Here is a 21884-nt window from a genome sequence, read left to right as displayed (position 1 = left end):
GCTGATGGTCCTTCAGCTTTGGCAAGGGCTAAAGCTGTGCACCAATTGTTCTGTTGAGATAATGGTGGCTCAAGCAATTTCCTGACCTAATAGTCTCAAAGTATTTCTTTACTAATATGTACTGACCTTTAAGATAGTCTGTCTGCTACCAGATTGCCTGCCTAAGAGCAAGATGTGTATCTAAAATTGAATAAAAAGCTAACAGGGCCTGGGCACCAGTGAAGCCTTTCCACTAGAGAATGGCTCTTCGTGTGCAGGCACATAAATCTAAGATGCATAATTTTTTGGAACTTAACTTATCTGATCAGGACACAGTTTATAATTAATTGTTTGCTCTAATTTAATTGACAGCATCATTCTCTTTCTTAGCTTAACACAAAATAATGGTGCAAATTGAAGTATGGTATACATATGCATATATATATATTACATATATTATATATACATGCTGGAAGCCATCCATTGTCTACACTATCATGAAAGTGCAAACAGGGAACCCAGAAAGAAGGCTGATGGTCCTTCAGCTTTGGCAAGGGCTAAAGCTGTGCACCAATTGTTCTGTTGAGATAATGGTGGCTCAAGCAATTTCCTGACCTAATAGTCTCACAGTATTTCTTTACTAATATGTACTGACCTTTAAGATAGTCTGTCTGCTACCAGATTGCCTGCCTAAGAGCAAGATGTGTATCTAAAATTGAATAAAAAGCTAACAGGGCCTGGGCACCAGTGAAGCCTTTCCACTAGAGAATGGCTCTTCGCCTGGACCCCCATGATTTCCAAATTCATATTTCTTGTCTAGTCTCTTCATTTGTGTGCAGCCCTTCTCCAGGTCCTGAACCCTAGTCATGCAGGGTTTATATTATATATAAAATGAACTAGAAATCTGTGCTGGTTGAATGCTCAGAATACTAAAAGGGTCATGACTGATTGGAATTTCAGGAAAAACGCGAAGCTCAAGTTATGTCCACAGGGGCACAGTCCTCTTTACGTGACAAGAATGTGCATTCAAAGGACCCATTAATAGAGTCTGGCCTCATTGATACTTTTGTTCATCTAACTAGAGAAACAATTAATCAGCACAACTATGATTAGGTGCCTGGGTCCTTTCAGGAGAAGACACCAGGGACATGTAGATGTCACATGTTTGAGTGCTCAGTCCTTGGGATGTTCCTGTTCAGCCCAGGCTCCTGCAGGCAACACTGCAGCCATTTGGAAACCGCAGAAGGCAGAGGATTGGATGAGCCTCCCACCTGAATCAGCAATGTCTTCTTCTAATGGTCTTGCTTATTTCAGGGGCAAAGAGATTTCTGCAGCTCAAAGGCATGGTTTGAGGGTCCCTAATGGATGTGCCAAAGGGTCTGACGGGCAAACACCTCATAAAATAATAATTGCTTAGATGCTGCTGGAGATAATTAATTTGGGCTTTAGAAAGCTTCCTCCTTGGTGCATTCAATTCACAAGGCCTCCTGCTCTCGGAGTGAGCTGCAAACACAATCCCTAGGATGACAAGACAGGGCAATCGGAGACTAATAGATTGCAAGTACTGGCTTCTGAGCGCATTTGGAGTGTCCTTGGAGGTATGCTCATGGTGCGTGGCTTTGTTTTCTTCTCTATTTGAGTGGTGAGGTTGCTGTCATTTGTCTGTTGCATAGAATTATGTCCCCTTCCAAAGCACATGGGGATCCAGAGACACGCAGGGGCACTGGCTTTGCCCACCAGCTTCTTCTGCCAAACCAAAGGAAACAGAAACACAAGACACGAAGCCAAGTCAGTCATAAAAGATTTGTTAGGATCACCCTGGGGTTTTGATGTCTAAGATAGAAAGGAGTGCAGAAGAGAGAGTCTTATTAAAGCCCAACTTTAGGGTAGGGAAGCTGATCAGTCAGCAGTGTGTTCTGCTCAGCTGGCACAAGAATGTCCAGAAGGCTTCCATTCACTCAGCCACCAAATTTTTATTGCGCACCTACTGTGTGTACATATTCTTCTGGGCACTGGGAATATGGAAATAGTCAATGGAACAGACAGTCTCTAGCCACGTGTATGTTCTCTTGTAAAACATGGAGACAATAAGCAAATCAATGAATAGATTACATCAGGAGGTGATAAGTGATAAATGCTGTGAGAAAAAAATAAGGCAAGTTAAGGAGAGGGAGTGTCCAGGTGAGGCTAGCATGTTGCTGTTGTATGTGGGTAGATAGGGCACTCCTCTCTGAGAGGGCGAGATTGAGCAGGGAGTGGGTAATGAGAACATTGTGGTGGAGTCACCCAGTAGAGAGAAGAGCAAGTATCAGTACAAAAGCCCTGATGCAGGAGCCCACTCGGCATATCCAAGGATTGGTGTGGAGACCTCGTGGCTGGAGAAGGTGGAGCTGGGTGGTGGTGGGAGGTGAGATCTGAAAGGGCTGGGGGTGGGATAAAGATCCCAGTGGGCTTTTCGGGCCATTGTAAGGACTTGGACTTTCCTCTGAGATGAGAGGGTTTGGAGGAGTTTGAGCAGAAGAGGGATGTGCCCTGATCACATTTAGCAAGAGCGCTCTGACTGCTGTGTGAAGAGCACACCATGGCAGGGGGCAAGGGCAGAATCCAGGTGAAGAGATGGCATGGACCAGGATGGTCAGGGTAGAGTGGCGGGGGGTAGTCTGATTCTAGATGTATTTTGAAGGTAGATGGGATAAGGGATGAGCTGATGAACTGCATATTGGAGGCACAAGAAAGAGAGGTGTGAAGGGGGACCATAAGCTTTCAGGTCTGCACAGCTGGGAAAATGGAGCTATTGTCTGCTGAGACAGGTGAAGCCAGTCTCTCAGGTAAAATCCTGTTTCTAACTTGTGAAGTCTGAGATCGTTGTTACCTCTCCACATGGAATACTGAGTAGGCAGCTGTGAGTCTGAGTTCAGGGGAGGGGTCTGGGCTCGGGAGTCCTCAGCCCACAGATGGTATTAAAGGGACTGAATGAAATGACCCAGGCAGGTGTGGATACAGAAAAGAGTGGAAGAGCCCTGGGCTGCTAGAACACACTCCAAGCTGGTAGCTCAGCCAGCCTTGCACTGTCTTAATGATGGAGTCAGGCAGAGTCCAGGATCAGGGCTTTCCCTCTCCTGGGGTTTGCTGGGAGAGACTGAAAGAAAATAAGATCCTAATCTGGTTGGTAAATGTTTGGGTGAGGCCTTCACCTAAACCAGTGATGGCGAACCTTTTGAGCTCGGCGTGTTAGCATTTTGAAAAACCCTAACTTAACTCTGGTGCCGTGGCACGTATAGAAATTTTTTGATATTTGCAACCATAGTAAAACAAAGACTTAAATTTTTGATATTTATTTTATATATTTAAATGCCATTTAACAAAGAAAAATCAACCAAAAAAATGAGTTTGCGTGTCATAGGTTTGCCATCACTGACCTAAACGAAGGGTACTGTCCTCTTTACCAACTGTTCCAGTCCAAACCTCTCCTGACACCCTCCCACCCCCACTCCACAGAGGCAATGCCCAGGGTAGCAATTCTGTCCCCTCTCTGCCAGCTACCATCTTGCCACCTGTGTACTTTCCACCTGTTATCATCTTAACATGTGTAACCAAGAGAACAGTGACTTTGTACTGAGACGGATGGCATTTAAGTCTTGCTTTCACTGCATGCTAGCTGGGTGACATTGGACAAGTCTCGGCACCTCTTGGAGCCTCAGTTTCCTCATGTCCATGTACCTCACAAGCTTATTTTGACAATTAAATGGGATTATATGTGTAAAGACACTACTCTTGTGTCTGGAAAATAAGAAGCAATTATAATAGTAAATACTATGTGCCAGGCACTATTTTATACATTTTTTATGTATTCACTTAATTACCTCAACAACCCCATGAGGAAGATACTGTTATTATTTCCACTTTACAGACAAGGTTAAGTAACTTGGCCAGCTGGTAACTCTAGTGGCCTGGCTCTAGGAATGATTCCTTTAGCCATTATGCTATACTGCTTCTTGAGAATACTTCAGAATTTTTCTACCCTTGTTTTATGAAAAATAAACATATGGCTCAAGTTTTCAATCCGCAGTTTTGTTTCTTTCCTTGCTACTAAATTGCATTCATTATCTGATCCTAGACAACTGTCATCATCTTCATACTAAAAGAGTCAGTTTGATGCAATGGCAAGAAAAGAAAAATTCCAATGTTCTGAAACACAAGAGATAAGGTCTTATCACCAGCCTTCTCTGTGGAAGCGGGGTCAGAGGAGCTACCCACACAAAGCAAGCTGGAGATAAGGCTTTCTTCTCCAATGGACAAGAACTGACCAAAAAGGAAAATTGTGATTTTAGAAAGCCACGGCAGGGGGCACAGACAGTGAGGGATTTGCATGTTAGAATGTCAGCAGAACCTGAAGTCCATTTGTACCTGCACGCATGCATCCGCACCCCTGTGTGTTATAGTGTGTGTGTGAATGTGTTGGAAGGTGAGGGAGTACATGTGGATGCTTGTGCATAGGGTGTGCATGCAGGTGTGCATTTGGAATGTGTAACACTTACTGACTAACAAAGGAGTTGGCCCTGTGGGTATCTGGCACAAAAGGGTGGGCTGAGATTTATGGTCCTTCAAATCATTGAACTTGTGACACAGAAGGAAAAATGGTCACCAGGGAGAAAATAAATTCAATTTTCCATTTTTTCCATTAAATAGAACTGCCCTGGTTAGCAAATAAAAGTACAGGACTCCTGGTTAAATTTGAATTTCGGAAAAACAATTAATAATTTTTGGTATAAATATGTTCCATGCAATACTTGGGACATCCTTTATCAAAAATTATTTGTTATCAGAAATTCAGATTGAACTAAACTGCTATATTTTACGTGGCAGCCTTAATATAAAAGAGAATGACTATAAACATTTGTTGAATTATAAAAATCTTTAAAATCGAAAAACTAGCAAGACCTTTGGTTCTGGTTGGGGAGTCACTCCTTTTCTCTTTCAGAAAATCCCTTAGTAACCACACCACCGGCCGTGGATGGAAACAATCTGCTGAGTACTCTGCCCTCTCCCCAGGAAACCCTGCAGATTTTCACATCCTCATCCTCAGGAACAATGGCCAGAGCACTTCACAGACTTCATTCTCCACTTCAATAATAATAAAAATAATAATAATAAACAATGAAGACTTTCCAACAGGATTTTAATTAAAGTCCTTTAATTATAGACTTGTAAAAAGTATTATTATGCCGTGGCTTAAAAGCCAGCCAGTATCCTGTAGTGTTCAATTTCTTTTCCCTCTTTCTAATTTGCATAGAAACAGAATTCTTCCCTTCAGGTGAATAGCAAACTCTGGGAAGCCTGAGGAAGGAATAGCACTGACGGAAATGCAGAGAGGAAACTTCCCACGAGCCCTGGGAGCTCCACACAGGCACAGGTGAGGTCTGGAGCAGGTACGGAGAGGGCCTGTGATAATGTGATTGGAGGGGAGCCCTTGGTGCTCGGATGGGAGTCTGGACCTCACAGAACTTCCTCCGTTCATCCTTTCCCTGGAACGAAGTAGCATGTGTGGGTAAGCCTTGGGGAGAGTGGGTGACAGCCCCTGAGACTTCACTCTCTTGTGTGAGCTGCAAGCTCTTGGGCCTCTGCTGTCCTCATCTGCAAATGGCACAAATGTTAGTGCCCACATCACAGGGTTCCTGTGATGACTAAAGGGCAACATTCAGAAAGCTGTGTCTGGCTCTCAGAAGACACTTTATAAATGCCAGTCATTATTATTATTATTGTCGTTGCTGGGCCAAGTTTTCCTAAGTTCAGTTATAATTTTTAGCAATAACCTATTCTGAGGGTAGATATAATGCATAGTCCTAGAATAATATGCAAATATATAGAAAAACCACAGGGAAAAATTAATTCCGAAATACCCATAAGGCTCTCTGTGTGTGTGTCTGTGTTTTCCTCTCTGGATGTACTCATGGTTCTCAGTGCTGATGGTGCATCAGAACCACCTGGGGAGCTTTTAGAAATACAGACACCTGGACCCCAGCCCACATCTCATAGATTAGAACCTATAGGGGTAGGGGCAATGGATCTGTGTTTAAAAGACAACAACACGCATCCCAGAATATTCTATTGCAAAATCAGGCTTAAGAACCCTGACAGCCACTCATTCATGTGCTCTCTTTCTCTCTCTCATATCGTTTTCAAAAGCTGTACATTCAGTTTTATAACCTGTTTTTTCCAAGTTGCCTCATCCCTCATCATCATTCTTCCACAATATCTGGTGGGGTTTTTTTTTCAAGGCTTTAGCTGTACTTTCTAATCAGCCCCGATCCACTGCTTTTTTACGCAGAAGTCCTCTCACAAAATGAATCATTTAAAAATGTCATCACTCCTGCCTTCTCTGGCCGATGAGGCTGCCATGGCTGATGAATAGAGCCCCATTATTCCCCATTGCTCTTTCCCCCTCTCTTGAATTCCAGCCCCTACCTGATGGCCATGTGTGGCTCTGGCCTTTGGGTCATCTCTGTGGCTTTGTGACTACAGCTTGAGGTCATGCCGGCAGACACCTCAGTGCAGGTCTGCACATTTTCTTCCCTAAAATATGACTTTGGTATATAACACTATTTTTCATTTAGTGCTCGGCTAACCATGGTGACAGTTTATTTCAGCTCAAAACAACCTCCAGGGACTCTGAAGGACAATTTCCTTGGCTGTTCAACTGACATTTTAGGAAAATAAAATGACATTAAAATGCCATAAAAAGGTCCCTCGTAGACAGCTGTCTCCAATTACTGATTAATAAGAATGGGAATGGGGTGAACAAGGGCCTTAAGCCATTAAGAGCAGACACCCGGCCATGCACGCCCATCCTGCTGCCAGTGTCTGAGATTGCTGCAATAGGTGCACCCGTCACCGGACAACAGGCATTAGGACCTGTCTGTCCTCCCCGCTGCCCCTCCAACTGCTGAAAGGAAGTGCAATGATGGTCATTTGAAAACTTTTCAAAACCATGACAACCAGGGGCTTCTCAAGAAATGCCTTGATAAAATGTGCAATTGGATGTCATTCATAGGAAATAGCAGGCAGCTTGGGGTTTGACAGGTTACTCTCTGGTATTTGAGCAGATCGGGCCCTCAGAGCAGGCCTAGGGACAGGAGTCTTAACCATGTGGAAATTTTTGTTCAGTGGGAAAGAATGTGGGTGTTGTAGTCACACAGAGGTGCAAGTTCCTCCCCTTCCAACTGGTTATGTAGTAACTCCAAGGCTCAGTTTCTTCCCCGATGTAATGGGAGAGGTGCTCACTTCAGAGTGTGGAGCCCAAGCAAGGTCAGGGCATGCACAGTCTGGTGTATGTAGAGCTGGTTTCCGTAGTCATCAGGGCCAGAGGGAGAGGAAGTGAGAGTCTCAGCACCAGGCTGAGATGGGGGATGTTGTTCAGGGTGACAGGAGGCTTTGCCTGAGGGGCAATATGACTCAGACCTCTATCTGTGGCTAAGGCCCGGGCTGAGACCAGGCTCCTGAGTGTGATGGTTCAATGGTCTGCCACGCCAGTGTGAGCATTGCCCTTCTCTGGTTGGAGGGTTAGCAAAGCCCGACTGCTAACAGAAGTCCTCCTGAGGCCTGCCAAAACTGAGACTGATTGTTCTCTGTGGAGCCATTTATGCTATGATTCTTTTTGATCCCAAATAATGGAAATTGCAGGGTCCCAGGAGGCCAAGATCAGTCAGAAGAGTTGTGCACTTTATCCCCGATGCCCCACGGCTCCTGTCGCCAGCCTGAACATGGACATCTTCAGTTCTCCAGACCATCCTCACCCCAGGGATGGCATCTCCCATCTGACGGTGATGGTGACGGCGATTGTGGATGGCAGAGGAGATGCCCAGGACCCAACCAGGTCTTTGTAAGCCCATCTGGTAACCAAGCCGGGGAAGGAAGCTTTGCTAACCCTCTTTATTAGTTTCTTCAAAGCAGAAACTGAGCACCCATGATGGCATTACATTCCATCTCTCCCTCCTGGACCCTGAAGGGATGGTTTCTTCTTGTTCTTAAATTGAAACAAGAAAGTAGGCGAGAATAATTTATAAACAAAGCATGATTTTAAGCTCAAGATTTATGTACATCTGTTCTCCCCCCTATGCAGAGAGGCAACTTTCTCTTATTGTAAAAACAATAGATATTGATCTCAATCTTCTCATTGCTCTTGCTTTTCATGAGGGAAAGGAAAAGATAGCTGCATGGAGTGGTCTTTGGGCCCCATATAGAGAATTTTCCATAATCGGAGCCAACATCCCCAAGTGCCTACCACTCCCCAGTAGTGTGTTAGACACTCTACAAAATTATTTCACACCAACTTTTCTTGTTTTAACTATAACAAAACTGAGGTTTTAGCTGAGAAACCTCAGAGGAGAAATCAGGAGAATCATGGGAACTGGGTAGTAACTGCCCTTCCCCTTGTCTGAAGAGAAAAGGATCAGCAAGGTCCATGCCCGAGGACCATGAAAGGAACTCGGGGCCTGGGTTCCGGCCAAATACAGTCAGCAAAGGACACAAAGTGACTTATGGACTTCTTGGATAAGTCAAGATTCTTGGGTGCAAGTGACAGAAAACAAAACGCAAGCTCGCTTTAAGCTCAAAGAGAAGAAATCTACTGGCTGGCTCACCTAACTGTGAGGTGTGGCTGGGACCAGACATGTAAATAACATTTGCTCTCTGTCTCCTTTCTCTCCTCTGTGTCAGCCTCCTCCTCTCCCATCACAGGCAGGCATCCTGCACTCAGCCAGGCCCTTAAGCCCCTAGCTCAGCAAGACGAGCAGAAACAGAAAGTCCTCTCAATGAATATTAAACCTACACAATGATACAGAATATAAATGGAGAGTGGGGCTCTGATAAGTCCTGTTGGTCTGGTGTGCCTGTCGCTGTACCAATTATAATCCCATGATGGGGGTAATAGGGTATGAGGACAAGCATGGCCAGGTAAGGCAATAAACTGTGCTTAACAATTCCATGTGAGTGATATGCACTTGGGGTGAAGGAGCTCCCCGGAGGAAGTCAGGGGAGCCGAGCAGACAAAATAACAGATGCCCATTAGACCCCCGAACTGACATTTGAATGTTGATTCTTTTGTGCCCCTACTTACTCTGAACATGACAATAAGACATACACCACATGGCTCAGTTTGCCAGGGCTGCCATAACCAAGTTCCATAGACTGAGTGGCTTAACCAGAACTTTAAAGGCAATAAACTGTGCTTAACAATTCCATGTGAGTGATATGCACTTGGGGTGAAGGAGCTCCCCGGAGGAAGTCAGGGGAGCCGAGCAGACAAAATAACAGATGCCCATTAGACCCCCGAACTGACATTTGAATGTTGATTCTTTTGTGCCCCTACTTACTCTGAACATGACAATAAGACATACACCACATGGCTCAGTTTGCCAGGGCTGCCATAACCAAGTACCATAGATTGAGTGGCTTAACCAGAACTTTATTTTCTCACAGTTCTGGAGGCTGGAAGCCTGAGCTCAGAGTGCCAGCAGGGCTGGGTCCTGCCTTGCAGGTGGCTGCCTGCTTGCTAGGGGATGACAGTGTGTGAACACAGAGAGAGGGCTTTGGTGCCTCTTCCTCCTTTGATAAGGGCACTGGTTCTATTGGATCTGGACCCATTTCACCTCATTCCTCCTTACAGGCCCTAGCGCCAGTACAGTCACATGGGGGTCAGGATTTCAACATATGAATTTTGAGGGGACATAATTCAGTCTAGAGCACCCTTGAGCTGGATATTTCTGGAAGATACAGTTTATCTCTGTCTCACAAAAATCTCAATGTTCTATAAAACACTCTGTGCTTGAAAATGATTGTCAGAAATATTTGAAATTCGGGGTAAGTGGGATTCAATGGAAAGAACTTGCCTCTAGATTCTATGCTCCAGGCAGGGACTGTGCCTCAGTATTTCAGAGTTTTCAATGTAGGTGTCAGTCTTGGTAACACATGAATGAAGGAGAGATGATTCTTCCTAAAGACATGACAAGGCCAGGAGTTTGTGGGGCCATCTTATCTCACCCATATTGGGTCCCTGGTAGGAACACAGCAAGGGAAGGAGAGGCCCTGATGCCACTGAGGGTTGACTAGCCTGGAATTTTAAGAGGCAGCCAGTCTCTTGCTGTCTGGTCTGGTTCTGGTTCTGATTCCGAAGACATCACTGCTAACGGTAAGCTCTGGTGCTCCATCTGCACTGTCCCCAGAGAAAGAAAATTTACACTTGGGATCTGGTATAATAAAAGCGTTTTTTAAAAAATAAAATACAGTGTATATACCCATGCATACAAGATCAGTTCATTTACAGATGGTCTCAGAAAAACTCTAGTTCTCCTGTGTGTTTGTTTGTTTTTAAGCATTTCCTCCTAAAATCTAGGGAGTTTTGTCCTGGGGCCTATCTGCTCATTTTCTTTTCTGGTTTTAGATTTCAGAGCCAGTTATAGTTTGCTGCTGTGTTAAAGCCTCTGTCATTATTTCCTTAACTTTTTAGGAATAACGAGGGTGAGGTGTAACTGCTTCCGAATAGCACGCGTTTTCACGGAGCGTGGTGGAGGCTCACTCTGCAGAGGTCAGCCTGGGTACCAGGCCTGGCTCCACCCACACTAGCTCTGCGCTCTGCACTGGTTAATCTTTCTTAGGCTCATAAAGTTGTAGGATAGCTATACTAATAATAGCTTAGGTGGCATCACGCCCTCATGCCATCACAAGATGGCCGTCACAAGATGGCTGCACGCACAGCGGAGCGTGGGCCTGGAGGCCACTCCACCATGAGGTCTGGGGCTTCCGAGATGCTGTGCGGCGCAGAGGAGGCGGGTCCCAAGGAGGAGGTGGGTGGCAGCAGGAGAGAGCAGTTAGGGACGAATGGACTGCAAAGTGGAAAATACAGAATGGGGTAAAAGTAGGTTTACAGTCGTTCACATGGAAAATAATAGAGTGATTAATAAATAATAATGCAGAATAAAGTCTGTGTTTTGCATACTCACAACTGTAAACCTGCTACTGCCCCACCCTGTATTTATCATCTGGGTCTTCACTGGAAAGTGAGTGGACCCTGGTCCAGTCCACTGGGAGTTCATTGTGAGTCAAAAGTGGGATATGTACACTGAAAGGCCAGTTCTCTCCTGGGACCCACTTATAAAAATACAGATGCTTAAAATCATTTGTGAATGAGTCAGCGAATGAACAAATGCCCACACAAGAGAGAGGAGACCAGAACCCACAGGAGACCGGGCTTCAGCCTGGGGATACATGAAGGAGGAATTCGGGAGCTGGAGTCCTAGGGGAGGAATGCCAGTGACTGGCACGCACTCAGAGGAAAGGGCTGAGGTGTATTGGCAAATGTTGCATCAGAGAAGGAAATACGGTTGTTTAGCCCTGAAGAAGCAAACGCCCAGGGGAGATTTCAACAGCGTCAGCATCATTGACAACATTCATTGAGTCTTATATACGAGACTCTTTCAACATATCATCTCATTCAATCCTCACAACAACCCTCTTAGAGTAGTAGTGTAAGTCTGACCGTTTTAAAAATGACAAATCAGAGGCATAAAAAGTTTAAATTGCCCAAGATCACACAACCCATAAATGAGGAAGCTGATATTCAATCCATGCAGTCTGCCTCTAGAGCCCATGTGCTTAATTGTATACTGTTAGCTAGCTGTCCTCCGTGGCTTAAAAGGATATGAATAACCTTGTTATCTCCAATTCCAACAGACAGAGAAAAGAGATTCTGGTTCAATTCAAGGAAGACCTTTCCAATGTCCATCCAATGTGATGGAACAGGTTTTTTATTGGGGAGAAAACCTTGTAATTAGGGTGTGTTCAAGTAGGAGCCAGGTACTTGGCTTAGATTTCAGAGAGCGGATTCCAGAATAAATAAAAGCAGATGTCCTCCAAGATCCCCTCTCCCTCTTGATTCTATCATAGTCTGGGCCTTGGGACACTCCCTAGGATGGTTGACTTAGGTCAGCAAGAGGCAGCAGTGGAGGAGGACCTAGGAGGGAGGCATGTTTCTCACCGATTTATATATATTAACTCATTTAACCTTCAAAACAGCTGAATGAACAGATACCTTGAATATCATTGTTCCTATTTCACAGATGCAAAACTGAGTCATATAGTGACTGCATAATTTATCCTGACTCATGTAACTAGTAACTATTAGAGCTAGGAGTTGAATTTAGGCCAGCTGATTGCAGAGTCTGTGCTCTTAAGCATTTCCATATAAAAATCTCTTACTAAGAGGGAACGTGTGATTTGAAAATGCTCCTTTTACTCCCTCTGCCTCCGCAACAAGATTTTTGATACAGCCTCTTCCCGTGTTGCACACCATTGTATTACTAGAAGTTAATGGTAACAGCTGCCACCGTAACATTCTCATTTTGTCAGGTGATAATTTGTAGGGTCTGATTCTTCTGCTTCAGAAGCAGACTCAGAGGTAGGAGGTTCCCCAATGCATCATAAGCTCTACAGAGTAATCACGCTGCTACGATTGTGTTCATTCTCTCAGAAGTCCCATCTGAACGTATTAACAATAATGTCTTACTTACAATGTGTCTGGCTCCTGTTAAAGTATTCCTTCTACTGTGGAAACCATTGGATTTCTATACCTCTTCTACTTGACACTAGTGATTCCTGCATATTAGTTTCCTTGAAGATGCAATTTGATAATAGCTTGATGTATAGTAGGTGCTTAATACATATTTGTTTAATACTTGAATCAATTGAAATTTATTGACTTTAGGGGAATGATGGTGATAAGGAAATTTATTTTCCCTTCTGGTGCTTTTTGAGCTCTGAAGATGAGCAGCTAGTATGATTTTGTTTTCCTCTCCGAGATTTGTGTTTCCAGTCACTGAGCAAACAAAAATTAGAGCAGCTCCTCAATTACTTTGCTTTGCTGAGTATAAAAAATATTTCTCAAGAAAAACTGTTGTGGTTGTTATTTAGACAAGCACCATGTTTCCAGCCTGCTTTTCTTACAGACCTCTTTCTCCTCCATATTCAAAGAAAGCATTGCCAGTCCAATCAGGACATAGAACATGAATAGTTAAATAACTGATTCACTCTGTAGATAAGAACCCAGGCTTTCATGTCTAAGGAGACCCGCTTGACTCATTGTGTACAAGGACGGAGCGTTCCTTGCCTGGATTAGTGCTTTAATTAACTGTCCAGCCTCTCAGGGCAGTCACTGTTCCGAAGGTACAGAGATGCGAGCCTTATGTTAAGGTGATTGCTTAAGCAAGAGCTTTCTTATTAGGTCTGCACTTTCCTTCTTCCTCTTATGTCTGCTCAGGGACTGAGCTTTATAACCCAATATGGCAAAACTGGCATCCTCTCCCTGGATAAGTGGCCCCAGAGACAGAGTAGTACATTGCAGGCTCCTCAATGGCAAGAACTTTGTCTTATTGTCTTTGTGCCTCTCAGCTTTGCACAGCACCTAGCACACAGAAAGCGCCTAAGAAATCTTGGTTGAACTATTCAACTGAGGTCCATTCAGAAGGCAGACACTCTGATCATCTTCTCTTTTACCACCCCCCCCCCGCAATTATTGTATCACCAGCCTCCAAATCTTATAGATTCTATAATGTTCAAAACATTTAACCAACAAGCAGCATGGGCACTGACTAATGACCCATGGGTTTAGAACAGGATCCCCAAGGACTCCTCCTGCAATAGACACTAACTCATATTTCCTGTTTCACTTGGGGATGTAGGGAAGGGAGATTTAAGGGAAGGGCACCACGATTGGTTACTTACTAGCTGAAAGGGAAGTATTTAAATATTTTAACGCCTAGCCAGTTGGCTCAGTGGATAGAGCGTTGGCCTGCAGACTGAAAGGTCCTGGGTTTGATTCTGGTCAAAGGCACATGGCCTGGTTGTGGGCTCGGTCCCCAGTAGAGGGTGTACAGGTGGCAGCCGATCAATTATTCTCTCTCATCATTGATGTTTCTAACCCTCTCTCTATCCCTCTCCCTTCTCTGTAAAAAATAAATAAAATATATTTTAAAAATAAAAAAATAAATATTTTAACAATAGTTCAGCTGTATTAGTGTATACCAGTTGATTGTATCTGTTTAATTCCCTCAAAGCCATCCACTACAATGCAGCCAGACTTACCTTATTTTTTTCCAAAATAGAAACATCATTGCTTTTCTTCCCACATAAACATAGTTGTTGTAAATATATAATAAAATAAAATTAGCTGGGAAGATGATAGGGGTAGCATTGTTTTTTAAATTTCTCTGAATCTCCAAATGAAGACAGAGAGAGCGACTAGATGGCTAAACTAAAAAGCCATGTACACATGGGAGAAAAAAAACAAATGACAAGATAGGCCCCATATCCACAAATGCACAAAAAACCTGCATGGTATTAACATCTGTGCAGAAGAAAGCAGAGGGAGCAGTGGGGCATCTGATGGATCCCAGAGCAGGAAAGTCCCCAGTCAACAGGCATCCCCTGGAAAGCGCGGCCAGCCAATTAGAGAACAGCAGCTGCAACTGAGAGGAGCTTTGCCAACTCCAACAGCAGGGGAGTGGAATGGGTTTGCTGTAAAAACAGAAGGAGCTGGAGTAGTCCAGCCCCTGTGAACTCTCAGGACGGACCAGCCTGTGTAACCACCAGCTAAACTGCTATCACGTTTGAGAACTAAGGGAATATTGTTCACAGGATTTTATTTAAGAACAGGATTCAGACAGGAGAGACATGGTGAGAATTAAAAATAAGTTTTTTTAAGTTAAAATGAAATGGTTGTTCAAAGGAAGAGAGTATGTTATATGATGGTTATATGACCATATAATGCAGATATAGCACAACTATTAAAAAATGAGGGGACAGGATAGAGAGAGTAATGCAAAAATGTTATCAAATGTCTTCAGCAATAATATTTAGTCGTATTAGTATTGCTATTCTGAGTCAGTTTGAGAATAAATTAAATGAGCAAATATAGGATATTCTAATTCTATCATCCCTGTGTTCTGAAGAACCAGGATTCTCACTTAGTAGAAAGAAAATATAGATATAATACAAATGAGGTTAAGTAAAAATAAACACATTTATATTATAAGGATTAGTATACATATATACCTATATTATACAAAACGCTCTCCCTAATAAATATATATACATATATGTAATAAATATATACATATATTCTGTAGTCTATAGAATGTGTGTGTGCAGTCGTATAGTCTTAGCTCTGTCCACTGAGAGGCCTAAACATTTTGTGATCAAGGCAGCAACATAGAGCATTCTTAGTACCAAAATGGTGATCTTGAGATCCCATTTACCAATATATAAAGTTAAGGCTTCTTGAAGAGATGGGTGATTCTCAGAGAAATAGCTTATTCCTATCTTGGGAACACTTTGTCATACTGATAGCAAGGAAAGTACCAAACACTCCCAGGGACCTGGCAGGAAAACCCCAGAAGCTGGGCTGAAGAAGCCCTCGCTGCCAAAGACCAGCCAATGTGCTTTCAGAAAGGTAATCATTGCAATTAATTGAAATCCATCAAATATGTTTAAATTCATGAATTCATACAAATATTTTTAAAAATTGATTACTTTAAGAGGATGATAAGGAAGCAATTCATTATCTTGAAAACCGGTAAGTAAAGAAATACAATCAAACATTTACCTTGCCTTTTCTGCATCAACTGTTAACACCAGGTAACAGTAAGGGTGAATTCTCTCTTTATGAAAGCATTTCCATTAATAAATGGAAAAAAATGTAGAATTATAAATCTTTTAAAATGTTTATTGTTTTTACCAAGATATATAGAAATATTTACTCTGTAATCCTTAAAAAGTCGATTGAGGCACTGACCAACAGCTACTAACATCACCAAAAGAGAGACAACCAGACATGACATGCCTCTTGATGAAGACGCAATACTACCTGTGGTCTTGCCAAGGACAGTCTGAATCCAGCTGCCATTCTGTACAGAGGAACAAACTGAAGTGGACCCTAACTGTGCAAACAGCAAAATTCAGACTGTGGGAACAACAAGACAAATGCCCAGGGTTCTTCAACAGATTTAGGAAAAGAGAGGCATGAAGGGGGGCCCTATAGATGAAAGAGACTTAAACAACATATCAAATTTTTAAAAATGGGTAAGACATCCAGAAATGCATGCACACTTGAGTGATAAACTACAAAAAATGTAAGAAAAATAGTACTTAAAAATTCAGGATATTTACTTTTGTGGGGAGGAGTGGGGGTGAGGCACAAGGGGGGTTTCTATGATAAACATTTTGCAATATATACAGGTATCAAATCAATATGTTGTGCACCTTAAATGAATACAATATTATATGTTAGTTATATCTCAATAAAACTGGGGGGGATCTCACCACCCCAAAATAATGTGTTAACATAATTCACGAAGTGTCTCTATTTACATATAAAGGTAAGATATGAGAGAGAGCTTTTTATGATCATTTACCCATGTCATTTTAATTAAAGTATTAAATTTAAGTTTTACTTTTACAGAAGAAAAGAAACTAAAAGTAAACTAAATTCAGTTTCAGATAACTTTCTTTTCCCACCAAGGGAGAAGTGTTTTTCAAGACATTCCTGAAGTAAAGAAAAATCAGGAAATAATTAAAAGGTTGAAGTTATGACATTTCTTTTGATTTGTGATTTAATTTTAGATCATTGCAATTGGTTCCCTGAAGGTGAAAGATGAGGCAATTTTACTTTCTCCCTGTTTCATTCTCCCACCTCATGATTTAAAAAATCTTTCTATTATTTTTACATTATAAGGATTTGTAACATTTACATTTTATAGAATTCAGTTGTTTGCTCTTAGTTCTGTATTTCAATAGCTCACCAGCCTATCACCAGTACTCTTAACCATTCCTTTGGTGTTTTCTGTTCCTGAATCTCTTTAATTAAATTCATCTCCTTGTCCTGAAGTAGTTGAATTTTTTTTTTTATCATGAAAGACTCCAGTGTTTTACTCTCTCAGTTCTTTCATGCTTGAGACATCTACCTGTGGCGAGGTGAAATATTCCTAGGTCATACTTTTTTCTCTCTAAACTCTGTTGACATGGCTTCCTTTTCTTCTGGTATTGAGATGGTTTGGAAATATCTGTATGCATCCTACACATCTCCATGGAAGATTTGCCTTTTCTGCCCAGATGTCTAAATAACCACTTTCCTTTGAAAATGGTTCATGTTTGTTCAAAGTAGGGGTTTTTTCTCTGTCATACTGTAAAAATTTTCCTCTGCAGATTCAATTCTTCCTTTATTTTAGGAAAAACATTCCTGTATTGTGTTTCTGAAAGCCTATTTTGTTGCATTTATTGGATTTTCTACCCTAATTAGGGACACCAATTATCCCTAGGTTTGATTATCTCCTGGTTCTCTTATTATCTTCTCCATAATTGCTTTATTCCCTCTGTATTTTCCCTTTGTATTTGTCATAATTATCTCAAGTTTTTTACCCATGCCATTAATTCAATTTTCAATCATGTCTTTCCTGTTATTTGGCATTTCTGATTTATGTGTTAGGTATATGATGGTGTTTCAGTACTTGATTCATTTCCTTAGCTCTGATATATCCTTTTTATTCTCCCTCTGTTATTTTATCATCTCAATTTTGAGGTCTTCTCTCAGGTTCATATTCTTACTAAGGTCTTTTTAGTTCAAGGCACTCCTGGGGATCTCCTGTATCTTGGAGTTATGTTTTCTTCCAAACTAGCTCTTCATAATCACCCATTATTTTCCTTCATCTCCTCCCCTCCCTTTTTTTGACTGTCACCATGTAATTTGTTTTCATCTCATTCTTGTTTAGTAGGGGCAGCTCCAATAAGATCTTTTTGTAACTGTTATAGTATAGTATGGATGAAGTCTCCTTGCCCCACCTCCCACCTTATCCAGAGTGAGTTTGTTGCCCTGTCTCTGAGCTTGTTTTGTTTGTTTGTTTTGTTTTTTGACATTAGGTATTAGAAAAAGAAGAACCTATGATCTTTTACTCTGCTACCTTTACCCTGAAATATTAGAAAGCTTTTGCTAAAATGCAAGCTTTATCCTGCCACACCTAGCTTAAAATTCTCTGGTGGCTTATTATAGCTTTTAGGGAGAATGTCTAAACTTCTTAAATTGTATCCAAGAGCCTTTATTATTAGACTCAACTACCTCCCCAGTGTCAGGTCTCCCATTATTCTCCACCTCATTTGTTAATTGATCTTGGAAGGCTTTTTGCTGAGCCTGGATCTGCCTCAGAACCCTTCTCAATGCAGGTAACCTATTGGCCATCTGCTCTAATTAAATCCCATTAATCCTTGAAAGCTTAGTTCCAGTGTGTTTTTCTCTGGGAAGTTTTCCCAGAATCCTCCTCCTTTCCTTGTCCTCCTTTGTGTACACTGCCCCTCTTTTGTACTTTTCTGCTGTAGAATTTATCATACTAAATGGTATTTGTGCTTTTTATGTATTTTTTTATCAATTTCAGAGATGAAGGGAGAGGGAGATAGAGATAGAAACATCAATGATGAAAGAGAATCATTGATCAGCTGCCTCCTGCATGCCCGACACAGGGGATTGAGCCGTCAACCCAGGCATGTGCCCTGACAAAGAAACAACCACTGAGTCACTCCGGCCAGGCAATTGTAATTGTTTTGTACAGTACAGTATAATGGGTTTTGGAGCCAGACTATCTGGGTTCAGAAATTAGCTCTGCTATTTGCTATTTGCATGACTTTTGAGGCACATTATGTAACCTTTCTGTGCCTGTTTCCTTATGAGAAGTAAATAGGTTAATGCATGTGAAGCTTTCATTACTCACATGCTCAATAAATGTTATTTATTTTCTTATTATTTTTTATTAAAGGGAGCCATCATTGACAGCAGTAATGGTCTTCTAAGACCCAGAACCTCTACTTGACAACCCAGGAGCTGTCCGAGGTGCTAAAATAATGTTCATCACAGGACAATGCCCCTACTGTCTGTCATACGTTTAGCTCCATACAGGACAAATCCATGGTTATATCTTCTGGCTTTAGTAGTGGATGGAGTAACTATTTCTCCCTTTGCATTCCCACAAGCACCATCCTAGTCCTGGGCTTGGTAACTTCATCAGCTTCATTTTGTGTGACTGAGGTCAGCCTCCTAACCGGTCTCCCTACCTTTGGACCATTTGATTGACCAAAATTCACATTTATTCACATTATCCTTCTCCAAATCTATCTTTATATCAACTCATGTCCCTAGTTACTAACTCACAAGACATTTAAAAATAATAGAAGCAACTCAAATGATAATAAGACAATAAAAATAATTATTAAGGCCATATAAAATATAGAAAATAATCTGTTGTGGGGAAAATAGCAGACTACAAGATGGTTTTTAAAACCAGGCTTAATTCTCTTTAATTTTTCTTGTATAAAACTATGTGTGGCCACAGCTGGATGTGGGTCCTCTGCATGGAGATTCTGACGTGAGTCTTTACAGGTTGGTCAGTGAATTCCTGAAAGGGGGACTTGGTGGGCACGGCCTCTTTCCAGAGGTCGGGGTGAGGCAGCAGAAAGTCTTGAAGATGGCATCAAAGGAAGCTGTGGCAAAGTTGCCTAGAGTGGCAGTGCACCCCTGTCCGACGTGCAGCTGTCCCCAGTGCCGTTTTTCAGCAGCAGCTTCATGGGACTAGGGGCTATGACAACACCAATGCCCCTGACGGTGGGGACGAGGCCACCAGCACAGAGCAACATCAGCCAGCCACTCTACAAGGGACAGTGTGGGGCCTGCCGATCTTGTTCCCTCAGTCGCCTGGCCACACAAGGACTACGGAAAACTTGGTCAGCATGATGGCCCCACGATGGCAGTAGCTATTTCCCTGTGGCATATAAGATCCCGACCAACATGTCTGTTGTCATTCTCAATGGCAACAAATGCCTTGAACCTGGTCTGCTGGCCAGCACGAGTCTGTTTTTACATGGACATAATCTTCAAAACCTCATCCTTGAGGGATGCCCCCAGGAAAAAAAATCAACCACCTCAGATTCCTTGATCGGCAGGCAGAAGAGAGAGATCTCCCCCATCGACTTGATCTTCATGTCCTTGACCAGGAGGCCCAGCTTGGCGACAGGGATCCACTCCTTGTCCTTGGCCTTGCCTCCGCCAGCTCTGCGGCCTCAGCCCTCGCCTTGACCTAAGCGGAAACCTTGGCCCTGAATGCCGCTGCTAAATCCTCCACAGGTGTCGCCGTGGCTCCCATTCCAGGGCCCCTATGGGCCTGTGGGCTCTCCCGCTACACCAGCTGCCATTTGGTGCTTCCTCAGAGAAGAAGCTACAACATGGTTTTAACAACATTCATGCAATTACTAAACATGTATTGAGTACCTATTTTGTGATAGGCCTTAGAGGCGTAAGAATTATTAAGACAGTCCCTTCTTTAAAGAATGTCAGAGTCTAACAGGATAGACAGCCATGTAAACAGACTGCAAACAGAAGTGCATTTGGACAAAGAGTAGGACGAAATATGGAAATAGCATTAGGGGTAAAAGTGTGGGTAAATTTTGTTTTTTAAATATTTGTTAGGAAGCGAACCCCACACAGACCCTCAGAGTAGAGAGCAGAATCAAATTCCTCTGACAAAGGCAACAAGTAAACCCTTCTCTACTCCACCCCTGCATCTTCAGGCCACCTACAGAAAAAAAGAAAAAAAGGGTCAGGGGGTGCCCAATCCCAGGTGTGGCTCAGAGAAGGCAAATGGGCCTTGCTGAGGGCAAGAGGGAAAAAATGGCATAACAATCACACAGACTTTCTACAGCAAAATAAATGAATATTTTCAAGTGACTGTGATGATGCAATAAAAATATTGGAGGGAATGTGTATAATGGTACCCTGAGGAGTATCCCAGCCCCTCATTAACTGTCCACCAGTCATGTGCCCCAGGATGCAGTGGTCAGCAAACTCATTCGTCAACAGAGCCAAATATCAACAGTACAATGACTGAAATTTCTTTTGAGAGCCAAATTTTTTAAACTTAAACTATATAGGTAGGTACATTGTTATTAACTTAACTAGGGTACTCCTAAGGCTTAGAAAGAGCCACACTCAAGGGGCCAAAGAGCCGCATGTGCCTCACGAGCCGCAGTTTGCCGACCACTGCCCTAGGAGATCTGGTCTTTTTGTTATTGAACAAGGGTTTATTGACCACAAACAAAGAAGCCAATACTATGACATTCTCAATACTTTGGAGAAAAGAAAGAGCAATTTATTTAATCCTGAGTCTTTTTGCAGGATACAGAAGGCACCTCTCAAATCTGGGGTTTGTGGTGGGTTTTAAGGGGTTAGGGTGGGAAACAGCTATTTGGAAGCACTGGTGGGGCAAGTTTTACTGGAGAAACTTGGAGCTTGGCCATTCATGGTAAAGGGTTTCAGCACCAGATCTTCCTGGACAATAGACCCTTCGCTTCTAAAAGGGTTCTGGTGTTCCAGTTCCAGTTATATCCCATTCTCTGGTTTGGGCGGGGGCGCGAGGAGCAGACTTGGTTCTGGATTAAGCTGCAGGTGAAAGCTTTCTCCTCTGTGCATGCTTTGAACGCATGGCTTGTGATTTTGGTCTGTTGTCTTAGAACCATTTGAGCTAGTTCTGCTGTTACATTTTTACTGTCACCACCTCTATATTACTGGTCATTCTGATGTCCCCTATCGGCAATATTCTTTAGCCTGGCCAGCTGGTGTGGCTCAGTGGTTGAGCGTCAACTGATTCCCAGTCAGGGCACATGCCCAGATTGTAGGCTCATTCCCCAGTGAGAGGCACGCAGGAGGCAGCCAATCAATGCTTCTCCCTCATCATTTTTTTTAATATATTTTTTATTGATTAAGATATTACATATGTGTCCCTGTCCCCACATCACCCTCCACCCCCCCCCCCCGTCGCCCTTCT

The 21884-nt window shown here is 42.7% G+C and overlaps 1 pseudogene; it reads right to left on the bottom strand.

Moving 5' to 3' along the window:
• LOC102755978 overlaps nt 1–20256 on the bottom strand; it is a 49651-nt pseudogene extending 29395 nt beyond the window's left edge.
• Nucleotides 20257–21884: the final 1628 nt, after the last annotated feature.

The sequence above is a fragment of the Myotis davidii genome, unplaced genomic scaffold, assembly GCF_000327345.1.
Source record: "Myotis davidii unplaced genomic scaffold, ASM32734v1 scaffold1373, whole genome shotgun sequence".
Taxonomy (NCBI): domain Eukaryota; kingdom Metazoa; phylum Chordata; class Mammalia; order Chiroptera; family Vespertilionidae; genus Myotis; species Myotis davidii.
The sequence above is the reverse complement of the archived record's forward strand: the minus strand, read 5'-3'. Positions and strand labels throughout refer to the sequence as shown.